This window comes from Medicago truncatula, chromosome 6, assembly GCF_003473485.1.
Source record: "Medicago truncatula cultivar Jemalong A17 chromosome 6, MtrunA17r5.0-ANR, whole genome shotgun sequence".
Lineage (NCBI taxonomy): Eukaryota > Viridiplantae > Streptophyta > Magnoliopsida > Fabales > Fabaceae > Medicago > Medicago truncatula.
The window spans coordinates 23,404,457-23,422,491 of record NC_053047.1 but is presented as its reverse complement, the minus strand read 5'-3'; the positions used below and the strand labels follow the sequence as shown (position 1 = coordinate 23,422,491).

General features: G+C 33.8%; 1 non-coding gene across 1 annotated transcript; it reads right to left on the bottom strand.

The window, feature by feature from the left end:
* Positions 1 to 220: 220 nt before the first annotated feature.
* Positions 221 to 326, bottom strand: LOC120576239 (small nucleolar RNA R71). Its single transcript, XR_005642316.1, has one exon. It is a non-coding gene; the product is annotated as a small nucleolar RNA R71 (small nucleolar RNA).
* Positions 327 to 18,035: the final 17,709 nt, after the last annotated feature.

The window sequence follows — 18,035 nt, the reverse complement described above, 5'->3', positions numbered from 1 at the left end:
ATCACCCACTGAGAATCCAAATCTCCATATTTCTTCCTTCCTAAGACTCAGTGGCACCATAAAAGAGAACCAAGAAGCCGTAAGACTTCATCTCTTTCCCTTTTCCTTAAGGGATAGAGCTAGCGCTTGGTTCCATTCCCTAGAAGTCGGTTCCATTACTTCATGGGACGATATGAGGCGAGCATTCCTCGCCCGATTTTTCCTCCCATCTAAAACCGCTAAGCTTAGAGACCAAATCACACGTTTCAATCAAAAAGATGGGAATCTCTCTATGAGGCGTGGGAGCGTTTCAAGGAAATGCTTAGACTTTGCCCCCACCATGGCCTAGAGAAGTGGCTTATAGTCCACACGTTTTATAATGGCTTGTCTTATACCACTAAGATGTCTGTTGATGCAGCTGCAGGTGGAGCTCTAATGAACAAAAACTACACGGAGGCTTATGCTTTGATTGAAGACATGGCTCAGAATCACTACCAATGGACCAACGAGAGAACCGTCACCACTCCTACTCCCTCTAAGAAAGAGGCAGGTATATATGAAGTCTCTGAATATAACCACCTTGCTGCTAAGGTTGAGGCATTAACCCAAAAGATTGAAAAACTTAATGTTAATGATGTTACACCTTCTTCTGCATCCCTTCCTTGTGAAATCTGTGGTATATCCGGTCATATAGGTGTTGATTGTCAGTTAGGTAGTGCTGCCAATATTGAGCAACTGAATTACGCTCAATATAACCAAGGAACGAGGCCAAATCAAAATTTTTACAAAAATCCTCAAGGTTCCTATGGACAAGCAGCACCACCTGGCTACACAAACAACCAGAGAGTGGCTCAGAAATCTAGTCTGGAAATTCTGTTGGAAAACTGCATGATGAACCAAAATAAAAATCTTCAAGAATTGAAAAACCAAACAGGATTTCTGAACGACTCTCTCTCCAAACTCAATACCAAGGTTGATTCTATCGCCACACACACCGAAATGCTTGAGACCCAAATCTCCCAAGTGGCCCAACAAGTGGCCACCTCTTCTCAAACACCAGGAGTCTTTCCTGGTCAACCTGAAACAAACCCCAAAGCCCATGTCAACACTATTTTTCTAGGGGGTAGTAAGCTAGAAGAGACTGTTACTAAAGCCAAAAGTATCAAGAGGGAGAGTGTTAGGTGTCTAGGTAAGAATGGTGTGATAAAAAGTGAGAAACCGCTTGATAAGAACAAAGCCCTTACACCATTAAGGCTTACTAAGCTCAACTTGGAGGCTCAATTCACTACATTCTTTAACATAATTCGAAAGATTTGCATTAAGATCCCCTATGCTGAAGCTTTGTCTCGTATGCCTCTATACGCCAAGTTTTTAAAAGAAATTTTTTCAAAGAAAAAGGCTATAGATCATAACGAAACAATAGCTTTGACAAGGGACAATAGTGCAATCATCAAGAAGCCACCTACTAAGCTTAGAGATCCAGGAAGTTTTTCCATCCCTTGTATGATAGGGAATGAAACCTTAAACCGAGCCTTGTGTGACTTAGGAGCTAGTGTTAGTCTGTTGCCCTTACCCCTCTTTACAAGGCTGGGGTTGGGCGAGCTAAAGCCTACCGAAACAACATTGAAGTTAGCCGATCGTTCTGATATCCAACCTGTCGGATATGTCGAGGACATCCCCGTTAAAATAGAAGGGATAGACATCCCAACTGATTTCATGGTGCTTGACATAGATGAGGACAATGCGTGCCCTATAATCTTAGGACGACCCTTTCTCGCCACTGCGGGTGCTATAGAAGATGTTCAAAATGGTAGGATTGTTTTTCAAGTGAGTGATGAGTTGATAGGATTTGAGTTGGAAAATTATATGAAAGGTCCCGCCCTCTATTCTTGTAATGTGATTCAAGGTCATGATGTGAAAGAACGCTCATTAGCGCCATCTACACAATATGACCTCTTTGATCCCTTCTAAGGACACTTTCTTATAACGTCAAGCTAATAACTATAAAGAAGCGCTTCGTGGGAGGCAACCCACGCATTTAACTGCTTTTGTTTTGTTTTGTTGTTTGTTTTTAATTGTTTTGTAGGTAATTATCCGAGTATGATTCGAGAAAACGGAGGAATTTTGAAGCCAATTCATCCAGAACCTTGGCACGGCCCGTGCTCACACTGGCACGGCCGTGCCAGACCTTACCTCCCAAAAACCATCCAAAACTCCAAAAACTTGGCACGGCCCGTGCTAGGGTTGGCACGGCCGTGCCCGACTCCAGGTAACAATATACCTCACCTTTCATCTTCTTCTTTCCTCATTCTCCACCACAAACATCTCTCTACATTCAAACTTCTCTCAAAAACCTCCATATCTCCCTCAAAACCTCACCATTTCACAAAATTTCTTCACCCAGTCAACCACAATCAACCCTTCAATCAAAAACAACTTTCCTTCATCCCTACCAAAAATCATCAAATTCATAACCCCCATTCACCTACCTAAAAACCCACAAATTCTTCACCAATACACTCAACCCAACTCCTAACAATTTCCCAAACCCCAACCCCATCACCCAACCAACCTCTACCACCAAAAACATTTCCCAAAACCCAACCTTCACCCAAAACACAAAAGGTCAAACCAAGGTCAAGGATCAATGGCATCTAGGAGAGGTGGAGCAAGCTCTTCTAGAGGACCACAATCAAAGAAGAAAACGCAAGCCAAGAATCATGGCATAATCTTCAAGGACACCAAGCAAAGGGATAGGTATAAAATTCTTATCTCTAAACCTTTGCACCCTTGTCGATATCCTGATCCTTATACTTTGAGTGTGCTAGGACTAAGGGATAATGTGTTTAACTTACTAGGAAATTTAGGATGGGTTGATATGCTTAGACCTATGAAAGGTTTTGAAAATTTCACTTATGAATTCTTAAGTTCTATTGAATTTACGAAGGATAAAGTGAATTTTGACAACCCCGACCATAGAGTCTCTTTCCGACTTTTGAATATGGATTATGAGATGTCTCTCGAAAATTTCTGTTTAGAGATGGACTTCGCAAATGCGGGGTTCATCCATGACTCTTGGAATCCAAATTTAAAGTCGGAAAACTATGACCCCGCTCTCTTTTGGAAACGCATTACCGGGTTAAGGCAATATAATCCTCGCAACAACAAGGCTAGTAACATTCACAACCCAGTACTTAGATACCTCCAAAGAGTCATGGCTTGTACCATTTGGGGTAGGAAAGAGGTAGGAACAACTAGGACGGATGAACTTTTTATGCTTTGGACAATGCTTAGTAACAATCCCGTTAATACTTGTTTCTACGTACTTGATTACCTTTCCTCCATAGGAGCTAGACCTGATAATAGAGCTGAGATAGTAGTCGGTGGTATCATTACCTTCATCGCTAGGAAGTTTGGAGTGGGTGAGGAAGATGGGATAAATCCAATTGAGGGCAACAATAGGCTTAATATTGAAACCTTGTTGCTATGAACTTCATTAAGATTCACCCACCCATGACTTATGCACTTCAACTTCGCATACCTCTTTTATTTCTACTTCCTAACCCATCTCGGACTAACCCCGAGGTGGAGGAAAATTTGTTGTATGTTGGTGACGGATTACAGGTACAGGAAGAGCATAATCAAGGTGACGAAGAAGGTGCCCACATGCACCATGAAGAGGAGCCCCATGACCATAACGACAACAATGAAAGATGGGCATGGATGCAAACCGAGGTACAAAGGATAAGCACCGAACAACAAAGGCAAGGTGTTGAATTATCCAGGCTAAGAAATGATGTCCTACGGGGCAACCGCATATCCGAAGAAAATAACCAAATGCTTCGGATTATGAAGCAACACTTCAACCTCCAAGGCCCTCCCTATGGACCTCAATAAAAATGTGAGCTTTCCTCTTCCTCTTTTTCACCTTATCTCTTCACTCTCTATCTCACTCTTCTTCCTCTGCTTCCCTTTTATTCTTCTTTTATCTTGAATCATTGAGGACAATGCTTCCCCTAAGTGTGGGGGGAGCCTAATAAAGTGTCCTTAGTCGTAGTGTTTCCAAACTCCCTTGAACTTTATTCTTTTGTTTTGTTTTATTGTAAAAGGCATGAATAAGCAGCTTGTTTTTATTGTTTTATTATGACATAAATTTTTTGTTGTCTCTTCAATGGTCGTTTCTTGTACATTGATGGGATAAAACCGCAAGTGCACGGTCTTACCGAAGTAGTAAAATATGAGTATCGTTCCGACAGGGAGTTATGAATTCAATTAGCTTTAGATAATGATTAGACTGAAGATTTTATAAGGTAGAAAGGTTTGTATTTTTAATTGAAAGTAAATAATAAAATAAAAGATAAAAGCCTTGGGGTCATTGGTTCATCCTAACGACAAGTCCTTCTCAAACCAAACTATTAAACTTATAACTTTATGTTAGACCTAATTTCTCAAGACAGTTTCTCTTTTGTTCCTCTAGCAACCAAGCCTATTTCGCTGACTTGATTGTTATTAGTTCCCTTGAAGATCGAAACTATATGTCTCAAAGATTGCAAAGCCTATTTCGCTGACTTTGCAATCCTTGTCTAAATTCACTTGTTCGAATATCAAAGCTCCACTTTCGTTTTATGAATTGATATTTGAGATGATGGATAAACAATTATCAAACCCTCCACTTTCGTTTCCACAGTTTGATAATGGTTGATCCATGTTAAAGCGGTGAATTTAGATAAGGAATTAGGGTTACATAAGATTAAGGTTTAAAGCTTGGTTTGATTAGGATTATGTCATTAGACTTATCCAACAATCCCAAGACAAGAGAAGTCTACTCACTGACATTCATCGTAGACAAGGAGAAGAAGAGAGAAAGCATAAAAGTAAATAACAATAAAGTAAATGAACTTTTATTAGAAAACAATTGTCACATATTGCATTCCAAGAAAAGATGAATAATTGTGATGGCTAGCTACTCTATTTATAGCACACATTTGACTTAAAATCTAAGTAAGTATATTCTAAGAATATTCCACGAGAGATTGCGCGCTAAAATAGAATAGCTCAGAATCCAAGCAAAAGCAGCAAAAGGTGTTCTGGAGGGTGGCACGGCCGTGCCAAGGCTAGCACGGGCCGTGCCAGGCTTCTGACTTGTGGGAGACGTATTTTGTCTCTCAATCTTCATATTTTCGTGTCCAATCGGCTCCAAATCCCTTTCTTTTGCTCCAAGATTCAATCCATCCAATATTCTTTCCTGAAATATAATAAATTGCAATTTAAAGTAAACTATCCTAAAAAGGAAATAATACTAATATAAAATTATATAAAATCTAAATAAAACTAAACTAAAAAGCATATTAAAATAGTATATAAATGACTCATCATACATGAAAGTGATTTCTTGTGTTATAAGTATTCTTGCTATACCCACATCAAGTTTTATTGTGAAATTAATTCTCCAATGAGAAAAACACCTGGTTGCAATCCTAAAGTAAGTGTATGAATAGGTATTTTAAGGAACACGTTCTAACTTTAATGGTAACCTGGACCCTTAAAAATCTTCAGAGTAAAAGTAGTATAAGTTTATGTGGGAATAATTCTAATGTGATGAAATGTGTAAACCGAAATGGGGCGGAAGGATATCACCGCACGTGGAGGAAAGGATACCCTCTCACTAACTTCCTAAATGTGATGACTTCTCAAAAAAATTGTGCTTGAAATTAAACCCTCTAAAAAGAGGAACTTCCTAAGTGAAGTAAACAAGTTGTAGCACTACTTAGGGTGATCATAGAAACTTGGAGGAAAGGATACCCCCTCACGGACTTCCAATGTGAAATGATAGCTCCTAGGCATCTACAAGCCCCCAAATGTATAAATTCGTCAAGTGTATCTTAACTCTCCCACTTCTCTTATATGAAATGAAGAAAAGATTTTTCTCGGTCATTTTAGTGTTAAGGTTAGAACCTGTTCCTCATAATATCTATCTTATACAGGAGCAAGAAAAGGGTTGGACTACACACACACACTCACTTGAAATTTGTTGTGGGGTTGAATAAGTTTACAAGGAATGCTTGAAGTTGTGATTAGTGTACATTGAAATGAAACCTCGAGGGAGACATAAGCTTATTATTTAAAGTGTCATATATTAATCCTTTTGTTGCTGCCATGTCTATGCCTTTTGCTTGAGGACAAGCAAAGATTCAAGTGTGGGGGAGTTTGATGAGTCATTTATTGACTATTTTAATATGCTTTTTAGTTTAGTTTTATTTAGATTTTATATAATTTTATATTAGTATTATTTCCTTTTTAGGATAGTTTACTTTAAATTGCATTTTATTATATTTCAGGAAAGAATATTGGATGGATTGAGTCTTGGAGCAAAAGAAATGGACTTGGAGCCGATTGGACACAAAAATATGAAGATTGAGAGACAAAATATGTCTCCCACAAGTCAGAAGCTTGGCACGGCCCGTGCTAGCCTTGGCACGGCCCGTGCTAGCCTTGGCACGGCCGTGCCACCCTCCAGAGTGTCTTTTGCTGCTTTTGCTTAGATTTTAAGCTACACTATTTTTAACCCAAATGTAATAGCTTAGATTTTAAGTCGATCAAATGCTATAAATAGAGTAGCCATCCATCACAAATATTCATCTTTACTTGGAATTCAATAAGTGACAATTGCTTTTCTAATTAAAGTTCTTTTCTTTTCCTTTATTTTCTTGTCATTACTTTTATGCTTTCTCTCTTCTCCCCCATGTCTACGATGAACATGAGTGAGTAGACTTCTCCTTGTCTTGGGATTGTTGGATAAGTCTAAATGACATAATCCTAATCAAACCAAACTCTAAGCCTTAATCTTATGTAACCCTAATTTCTTATCTGAATTCACCGTCTTAACATGGATCAACCATTATCAAACTGTGGAAACGAAAGTGGAGGGTTTGATAATTGTTTATCCATTATTCCAAATATCAATTCATAAAACGAAAGTGGAGCTTTGATATTCGAACAAGTGAATTCAGACAAGGATTGCAAAGTCAGCGAAATAGGCTTTGCAATCTTTGAGACATATAGTTTCGATCTTCAAGGGAACTAATAACAATCAAGTCAGCGAAATAGGCTTGGTTGTTAGAGGAACCAAAATCTAATAGTAATCAAGTCAGCGAAATAGGCTTGGTTGCTAGAGGAACATAAGAGAAACTGTCTTGAGAAATTAGGTCTAACATAACATTATAAGCTTATAGTTTTGGTTTGAGAAGGACTTGTCATTTAGAGGAAACCAACGATCCCAAGGCTCTTTTTATTATTATTATCTTTCAAACGCTCGAAAACCCCCAACTACAATTCTCTTCTCTTTTCTAATCATCTCTAAAAAGTTAATTGAATTGAACTACTCCCTGTCGGAACGATACTCTTTTATACTACTTCGGTAAGATCGTGCACTTGCGGTTTTATCTCATCATTTATGCAACTACCCAACCTGTGTATCTCTACATACAACTCAACAACATCAACGACAACCACTACTCATCAATGCATATATGTAAATATGACTTCACCTCGACAATCCAATTAATAATACTTCAACCTTTGAAAAGAATTCAGCAACATATATAATTTATTTAAATATAAATATACATCACAGTCAACAATAATCCATCATAATTGATCCAACGATTCCAGAAAATACACAATTAATCAAAATCAAACTAATGCATAAAGTTCATTCAACATAGTATATGTTCACTTGGTTTCATACTCATTCATCTCCAAATTCACTAAACTCAACAACGGCAACATCAACGACAACGTAGACAACGACGACTGTGCATAAATAATTATAACTTACTCCACAACTTGGTCAACATCAACAACTTAAGACTCCAATACTTTGGACGACATCTTACATCTTAGACCGTCACATGCAGCTTAATCAATTTACAACAGCAACATAGGCAGCACATAAACATCTCAAGATATAACAATATCAAATGATAATCAACATCAACTTAAACATCTTATATAATCCACATAATGCATATACAAGTATATCTCATTACTAACAACATCAAATCACATTATATCTGACTCACTCAACATCAACAGTACTATAATCAACCTCCATTCCTACCCCAAGGGTCAACTCACAACATGGGTTAAATACTCTTAAACACCTTAATTGCACTCATATTACTTCTAATTTTGAGCCTTGGAATTATCCCATAAGTTTTGGATTAACTTGGAAATGGTTGTGCTGAATTTTCTTAAGATTTCCCTAAGACCTACTTGGAGTATTTTCATCATAACTCCTAAACCAAAAATCATTTTAAAGTCAAACCCAAGCCATTGCAAAGCTAACAAAATTATCTACAACTTTCATGTTTACACCAAAGGCCAATTCAAAACAGAAACGTGTGAGAAAGACACAAGAACACGAAATAAGAAATGCTGTCAAAAGGCACTTCGCTTAAGCGAACGAGTATTCGCTTAAGCGAACTACTTACAGTAGCTGTTCGCTTACAGCTCGCTTCCGGCTCGCTTAAGCGAACAGTCATCGTTTCTGCATAATTTTTCACGGGTTTAAACCATTCTTTACCCCAAAACCCCCCAATTTTGATATCCCAATGCCCAGACATGTTTCCAAAGATTGTTTATAGGTTCATTATACAATTAGGTATCTAAAGGAACATAAAACATGCATCAACAACAACAAATACAGATCATTCCACCATCATAGAAATCTTCATCAATTCATCCAATCAATCATAATTTCAATCAATTTATGATCACAACAACAGTATAGATTAAGTTTTCATTCTGAACATTACATTACAACAGAATTAACATGATCAATACCCATTCCCCTCAGAATCATCATCAAACCCTAACCCTCAATTTATCTTCCAAAAACTATGCAATTAGGTCAATTTTCAGAAATTATAGATTATGATTATTGAGAGATAGTCTCACCCTTACCTTAATTTAGATGAACAAAAGCACAACAATCGGATTCTCTGACTCCACTTGTTCTTCCCACCCTTGTTCTTGATTTTCTCTCCCAAAACTTGTTTCACGTAAAACTGCTTCTGACCTTTTCTTTTCCTCACTCCTAAAACTATAACTCCCCCTTTATTTCATTAAACTCCCTTAATTTTTATTAAATCCTAATTAACTCCCACACTCCAAAATAATTCTATTTTTCCACTTATTCTATTAAATAATGAAAATAACCATTTAATAAAATACACCACACCACAAAATCAACATAAATCATTTAAAATCCTATAAAAGACTTTAAATCAACTAAAAATAATTAAAAACAATTAGGGCGTTACACAGGTTGCTTAGAGAGCAAAACAGGTTTGAATTAAAAGGCATCGTCTCTCGACAGATTTAAATTTGCAAGTAAAAGCTTAAAATAAAGCAAGATAAAATAAGTTTACGCATGTAAACTCAAGGAAAAGGTAAAATGCATCGCATTAAAATAAAAGGGGTGGTCTACAAATAAGTTTACATACATTCTGTATAACTCATTTCCCTAGACGTCAGTAGTTTAAGTGTTGTAGAATTTTGTATATGATTTGCGACCCAATTTCCGGCTTGGATATTAATATTTATACTAAAAATCTAGATGGCGAACCACTAAGCCCATGATCAGCACTTACTCCATCTTGGACAACTACTTGTCCCAAGTTTTCCGCTAAAAGGAAATCGTCTCCTTGCTTGAAATCGTGCTTTCCTGCCTTTTACTTATCTTTGACGCGAAACACCCTTTCAGCCTTGCTTTGTCGAGATTCTGACCATACGCTCTAGGCTTGATGCTTTGTCGAAGTTCTTCAATTTATGTGCAAAAGCTCTTCGATTCCTGCAAGGTTAAAGGTCAAACAAATGTTGACCATATTAAATGAGCCTGTCAAATTTACAGGCAAACAAGTTGCAAACATACATAATCACAAAAAAAAAAAAAATATATATATATATATATATAAACAAACACTAGAGAGAACAATAGGAGGATGGACATCATCCACCACGGACTCTGATGCCTAACCCTTGCCTAATACTATTAGCTTTTTGAGTGCATAAGAATGTGTGCAAGGGTCTGTGTTTATAACATATGATTACTTTATTGGTCTATATGGACAATAAGGTTATAACATAGAGGGGGTGAATAGCGCTTTGAAAGAGTTTTTTCGAGTTTTAACAAAAAGCGATTTGAATTAATTTGACTATTGGAAACTTGCATGAAGGTATCATGTTCATTGAAGCTGATGCAGATGTAACACTTGAAGAGTTTGGCAATGAATTTCTTCCACCATTCCCTTGCTTTGATGAACTCCTTTACAATGTTCCGGGTTCTGATGGAGTAACTGATTGTCCACTCCTACTTATACAGGTTCCTAGCTTAATCATATTCATATATACCTTGTTTTTGAAGGAAGGAATCATATGAATATACCTATTAATTGATTGATTTGTATTATTAACATTTTGATAAGAAAAATGCACTTTTTCTATAATCAAATACAAGTAAAAATAACTAAACATATATTAATGAAAAAAAATACCCTGAAAACTAATGAAAAGTATTTATTAATCTTATTTAATTTATAATGTTACTAAGAAATAATTGAATTTCTTAAACAACTCTTTCTTTTTATTTTGTTATCTTTGAGATCTAATGTTAAGAGCCTATTAATTCAAGTATTAGTTAGATATAATGTTATAATAATGTTGGATATATAACTTAGGTATATAACTAAACTTGAAGTATTAGCTAGATCTAATGTCACTGTTAGGAAAAGCAAAATTAGGGAAGGAAATTTGTGACGAAAAATATAAAATTCCTCACAAATTCCTTGGTCACAAAATTTAGTGACAGAATTAGAGAGGAATTTCATGTTTTTCCTCAGTAAATTTCCCTCACTAATTTTTGGTTTTTTAGTAGTGTGTTATCTTTGAGATCTAATGTTAAGAGACGAATTATTCAAAATAATCTGATTTGAATCCAAATTTAATCAATTTTTGGATGTTAGATTTTAGTTACCTCCAAAGAATTATCATAACTTTTTTCCTATGAGAATTTGAAAGCAAGACATAATTGAAATTATAATTAAAATATAAGTAAGAAATTACTAAATTTGTAAACCATAAAATACGATTTTTTTTTTTTTTTTTGTAGATATACGTAATGGCAAAGCCATTATAAACTCACACACACAAGTGGAGGTACCGGGGTTCGAACCCTGATCATTGTAGATATACGTAATGACAAATATTAGTATGACTTTTTTTTTGTTGAAAATAAAAAATGTTAGTTCTAGTATTTTAATATTACAAATATATATTAAACACCATTTTCTTGGTCTCATTGTAGAATTTTATTAGATTCAATAAAGAAATACAATGTAATTTCTTTGCTTACGATTTACAGGTAACACGACTCAAAGGTGGTGGTTTCATCTTTGCTTATCGCATGAATCATACAATGAGTGATGGAATTGGAATTTCTATATTCTTAAATGCTTTAGCAGAAATAGCTCGTGGGGCATCAAAACCTACCATTCTTCCTGTGTGGTGTAGGGAAATTCTATGCACAAAAGACCCACCAAAAATAACACGTGTCCATAACGAGTACAAACAACTAGAACCTGATAACAAAAGCATTTTTGAACCATATCATCGTTCATTTTTCTTTGGTCCTTCTGAGATATCTGCAATTCGTGCACTTCTCCCTCAACACCAAGCACAAAATTCCACCTCTTTCGAAGTCCTCACCGCATTCATATGGCGTTGCAGGACAAAAGCACTCCAATGGGAAAATCAAGACCAAGAGGTTCGTTTACTGTGCATTGTCAATGCTCGTTTCAGGCGGTGCACTTTCAACCCTCCGTTACCAAAAGGTTACTATGGCAACGCTTTTGTGTTTCCTGCGGCGGTTACAACTGTTGGGAAACTTTGCAATGAACCTATAGAGTATGCCTTGGAGCTTCGAGAAAAAAGCAAAGGGTGATGCAACTGAGGAGTATGTTTACTCTGTTGTTGACCTATTGGGTAGTCAAGGAAGGCCATGCTTTACTACATTAGGATCTTTTATGATATCAGATTTATCAAAGGCTGCTTTAAAAGATGTGGATTTTGGGTGGGGTAAGGCTTTGTTTGCTGGAGTGGCTAAGTTGGTCTTGATTATATTCCTGGTGTGAGCTTCTATTGTCCCTTAACTAATTCAAAAGGAGAACATGGTAGAGTGCTTGTCATTGGTCTACCAAGAGATGCAATGGACAGGTTTGCAAAAGAGGTTGACAACATGCCCAGGCTCAAGATTTAGAATATACTTCATCCTCTCGTTATTATAATTAAAATTTCACTTTTTTAAATTCATTGAATAACCGATGTGATGTATTATACGTCCGATACATTAGTTATTTAATAAATTTGAAAAATAAAAGTTTTTTTTTATAATAGTGATAAAGAGGATAAAATTTGTTATGGGAAACATTAATTGTTGTTGGTTAATGAAACTCTAAGGGATTAGAGGTCATTAATTTCCTTAAAGTGTATGCAATATTTGATAAAAGTTTTAGTGTTTAGCCATGGATCATTAGATACAGATTATAGCATATCAAGACAACAAAGAAGGGATAAGAGATTGTGTACCTAAGGATTCGTTCATAAATGATAGATGTAAGAAGATGAGAGGGATGACTACCCTCATTCCGTTTAGCACCAGAAGAATTTCAGAATGGTTTAACCGTCTGATGGGATGACGTTTAAATAGCTGAACGGTTGAGGGCAGGGACCTCTCATTGGGCTTAGCTAAATGGTTCAACCCATCACGGTCCATTTAGAAAGAATAGTCCAATCACACATATTCATAAACTAATTAGTGTTTAACACAATAGACCATAATTTATATTATGACTTTAAATTAGTAAAAGAATAAAAAAATTCATTGATTATTGTCAATCCATAATTGATTAATTAAATAATTAATCCAACAATCTCCCACTTGGATGACAATACTCAATTAGTAAAAGAATAAAAAAATTCACTTGTCATAAAGAATTTAAATTTTAAAATTATATGTATAGTCAAAGCACTAATCATTCAAAAGAGAAATAAGCTTTAATGCTGCAGAAATTGAATCCGATAGGGAAAACAAATCATTCAGATCAAAGACTTATTTATCTAACAAATGATGAATTTATAGTGACACACTTGAATTTAAAAAGAATGTGTCATTAAAGAATGACCCAAGCATTTTAAAAATGCTATAATAAACTCCCACTAACCCAAAATATCATAGACTTAATCAAATTATTATGAATTACAATACTCATTTATATAAGTCTGTGGTTAGTGGTTCTGCCAATGAGTTTTCAATTCCATAAAAGTCATATATCCACATAGGTATAAGTATAGTAATTACTTACAGGGATAGCCTATAAAGAGAGAGTAATTACATTTAGTCAAAATCGATAAATGTTCTACGACATTCAATTAATCCATGTTTTAGAATGAAAAAAATGTGACTATGAAAATCCATAAAGAAATAGGAAATTCAAGAATCTCCAAAATGGATTAACATAGACACTTAGTTTAAAGAAAAAGAATGTGGATTAATCTGGCCACTAAAATGTCAATAATGAACGAACATTTATGATTATCTCAAATTATAAGTACTATACAAGAACACAATATCATACTCGATAGGAGTATTGATATTATACATTGTACTTATTACTTATAAACTTATAAAATGTGGAATGTTGGTAAAAGAGAAGCACAATATATATTTGCATGTTGAGAGGTTATTGTGCATATTCCAACAAAATTGACTTAAACATTCAATTATGATGCTTATTGAGATATTCAAAGAATATTAGTATATATCTCAATATAATAGAATGAGACTAAAGTTTAAAGTCTCTTAGGGTATGCCATATTTTATAGTGTGCACAAGAGTATATGGCAACGATGAGAATAATATTGTGTACACATTTCTCTTGATCTCACATATGTATTAACAAGAGTGAGATTTCTCATTTGAGCTCATAATACATAGTGTTGTGTATACACTCCCACTGATCCCATATATATATAAACAAAAGTAAGTGGAATTCTCATTAGTGATCACTGATATAAAAATATTGTAATAATGTAATATTCAACAGTGGGATACTTAATTGCTAGTGCAAGATTATCAACATAAGTGGTTATATAATTTCAACTAACTGGGTTTCATGAACTCAACCACATATTTTGCATATTAGTATAGCAGAATTATTAACACAAGTGGGTAACTCAACGATAATATGAAACCCCCATAAATACAGATTTTATCAATGACATATATTATCAAGAATTGGGTTTCGTAGTTAACCACATATTCTGCATTTAGAAATAAGGAGAATGTAAATTTTCATTTAAGAATTTATAACACAAGATCTCCTCTTCACAATTAAAATTCCAAATAATTTTATAAATATAGAAACCTTTATATGACATAGTATGATGATTATATAAAGGGATTCTCATCATATGATTGAGATAAGTCTCTAGTATAATAAAGTAGGATATGAGACTCTATTCACAATTTTAGCAGCTCACTCAAAACTCAAATGCTACAATTATAATTACACACATTTGAGAAAAATTAGGTTACACGCAGCGGAAATACACGAGACTTATACTTTATTATTATTGAGGATATAAGAGAAAATAGTCATAAACTTCAATAAGTATTAAAGAATAACAATAATATAAGATATGTCTAAATATACCATTTATAATTATTTAGAATAGTGATATATATAAATTTTTCTTAACAAAGTTGTTAAGAATTTCAGGATTTTGACATATTGCTTTTACAAAATGAGTTTACAATAATAAAAAAGGATATGGAAGTGTGTAATAATTTATGAGAAAAGACTATAATTAATTTCCTCAATATAAGTCTCTACAATAATTTTATATCTAGAGTTATAAAACAAATAATATATTTGTTTATAAGATATAGTCAATTGACATGTAGAATTTTCCTCACTTGTTGAAGAATTATATGTTTTCCACTTAGTGGAGAATGATAGTTAAACTAATAAGGTATTTTTCTTACCCACAAAAGGATGATTATGTTAAGTAATGTCATACCGATAGGGTATGTCCATCACGTTACACAATACATAGCAAGGATTCTCCCACTTGATAGAGAATAGATAATGATAGTTGAATTAAAAGTTTGAAAGATATTTTAAATAAAATATTCAACTATTTCTCTATCACAAAATGATATGTTAAGTAACGTCACACCGATAGGGTATGTCCGTCACTCACATAACAAAGGGATATTAGCAATCCAAAATATATATATATATATATATATATATATATATATATATATATATTAACAATAACATTTAAGTAGAAATTTAATTTAAAAATTAGAATAATATTGGATTGCAAAATCTATATAATTTTCTACATGACTTTTAATAATAAATTACTTATTGTAATTCCATTCAAGGATCTTAAGGATAATAAGTAAGAACTATATCATCATAATGTACAATTCTTATGTCTCAAAAATTTAAATATTGATAGGATACTCTAATTATATTTGACATAGGTATAAAAATTAAGGTACATTGAATAATAACAATTATATTAATAACAACACACCGATAAGGTATGACTGTCACCAATATAATGCTTATCTATTTAACAAAATTTGCATAATTGTATCCACGATAGGTGAGATTACAATTATACAAACCAATAATGTTTATGCTTAAGAGAATATGATAAAATAATATCATGCATAAACAATTGTACTTAATTTACACAACTTTAGTCATATTCAAATTCAAATAATATAAAGACATGCTTAACAATATTTTAAATTAGCACGTCATAAATATGACTTTTGAATTTATTTATATGAAATAGTATAATAACAAGAGTTATTATTTAGAATACAAGTGTGTCAATTAGTTTTCTATTTTATCCAGAGTAGAACTCTTAGAATAATTTTTTTATTTTTTATTTTTTATTTTTTTTAATACTCCAACTATAAATTAGAATTAGAATATAAGTATAAATGGAGTATTATAGTACAAATATATAAGAATTATAGAGTTCTATTTAGAATATTCTGGAAAAAAGATTTCACTTCTATATAGGATATCATAATTGCACAACAAAAGAGAAGAATGAAAATGTTTTCATATATGCAATAATATATGATGTTTTCAATTTAATTATCGTATAATTGAGGTTTGTGCTTATGTATTATGAGTGTCAACTAAAAAAAGTTGTTTTCATTGAATAATGTAAATAATGTTGAAAAACAATACTCCCTCCGTTTTAAGATTAGTGTCGTTTTAGCAAAAAAAAAATATTTTAAAATGAATGTCACTTACAATTTCCAATGCAATAATAACTTTTTCTTTTTAATTGTACCCTTCAATTAATATTATATACACTACTTCCAAAGTATTATTTTTGTTTTAATGAAAAAGAAATCAATAGTTGATTATGATAATTTGGTAAAATAATATCTCTCTTTCTTTGAATCCACCTGTTTATATTATTTGATAGTAAATAGCATTCATATCGTGTTTATCTATCTTAAGTAAAATATATTAGTGATGAGTTCGTTGAGACGTTTTAACCTAGTCGGTTGTCAAGCTGCACCTTCTGATCACACGGTGATCCTTACGTGCGGGGTGAAGGGATTTATTGAGGTTTTTTTTCAAAATTTTAATCCTCTCAGCAGAATAAATCCCATTGAATCGGATCTTGATTAAATCATTAATCAAAAATCAAAAATGTTCTTAAACACTTTAAAATTCATGTGTTTATCTCTTGAAGAGTAGAACCTTTGTAGCAAAAATGTTTCTAATCACAAGCAAACAAACATAGCGATGTCTCTACTCAGTCCATACGAACATAACTTCTCTAATGACTGGTGCTAGCCAACTTCAACGGAGATCCAGAGAGAACAAGGTTTAGAGAGCGGCGGATACTGTTTCACCACTTTTATGAATTAGGTAAAGCACTTCAAAATCGGACATGCTTTAGCACAAGAGTTCTATTTATAGAACCACTTGTGTGGTCAGCAAGCCAAATTAAATAATAAGTCATATTTATTTAATTACTAATAAGTCCTAGTTATTCTTTTATAAATAAGTCTTACTTATTTATTTCTTTTATCTATTTGTCTTTTGTGTGCGACCCTATAGGTTCTTGGAACGTTGACAATAATATTAAATCACATATTTAATATTATAAACAGTGAGAGGTATCTAGCAACACATCACTGCTACCCAAGTGACGAGAATGTCATGTGAACTGTAACACCCCGTTTCCCAAAATCAATTTAATTATAATTATAAAATCAGAGTTCAACACCAAACGGCATGTCACACTACTAAACATAAATTCTTAAATAGATTAAAACTATTTAACAACATCCTTCATAAAACTTCATTAAACTGCAGCGGAATATTCTTCAAAATTAAACTCCATTATCCAACATTAACCTTGGCACTAGGCTTCAACATAAAAATTCAACAATAAACATGGACTACATTAACTTGTTCCAGAATTTGATACATAGTTAGAAATTTAAACTATAAATCCCATCCCACGCATTAGAGTCCTAGACACATTGAGCCACCACCAACTACTCAGGATCACCTGCAAGTTACCCATAGGAAGGGCAACATTTTCAAGCAGAAGGGGTGAGATTCACAACAAAATATAAGTAAGGAATTCATCAATTGAATCTAACACCCTATCAGATAATGCATCCACATTATTATTTACATAACATCACTTTCGCATTTTATCAACAATATTAATTCATAATCCTCTCAACAACAAATGCAACTTATCACCACTCCACTAAGACTCCTCTAAACACCCATGCATGTGGTACCAAAAATCAGGGCCGTGACCCACACCGCTGTCGAATGGTTAAAGCATTCTCATCAGGACATAAGTCCTCACCACTACACCACTTTGAGTAACTAGTACTCCACCACTTTGAACGACTAAGCATTCCAGAG